We start from the raw sequence: 295 nt of genomic DNA, 5'->3' as shown, positions 1-295 counted from the left end.
AAATGTTTATATTGGTTGTTGCAGGGGAAAAAAACCCAAACAAACAATAGAGCAGCGGGAAATAAGCTGATAGAGTGATTCCTAAGCGTGAGCTCTATAGCAGGCGCACCACTCTCTTCAGTTCAGCCTGCACTTCTCTGGTGCCAACTTCTCAGGTGAAGGCATCTCAGAAGAAAATAGCCCCATTGCTACCAAAAGTACAAGGTTCCTGTCAGAAATATAGGTAATAGCAAACCTTCCCTTAAGGAAGAGAAGCTGTCTGAAATCTTCCAGCATCTCTGTAAAAATTTAGGAG

This window comes from Egretta garzetta, unplaced genomic scaffold (assembly GCF_000687185.1).
Source record: "Egretta garzetta isolate BGI_Z169 unplaced genomic scaffold, ASM68718v1 scaffold539, whole genome shotgun sequence".
Lineage (NCBI taxonomy): Eukaryota > Metazoa > Chordata > Aves > Pelecaniformes > Ardeidae > Egretta > Egretta garzetta.
This window is presented reverse-complemented; position numbering follows the sequence as displayed.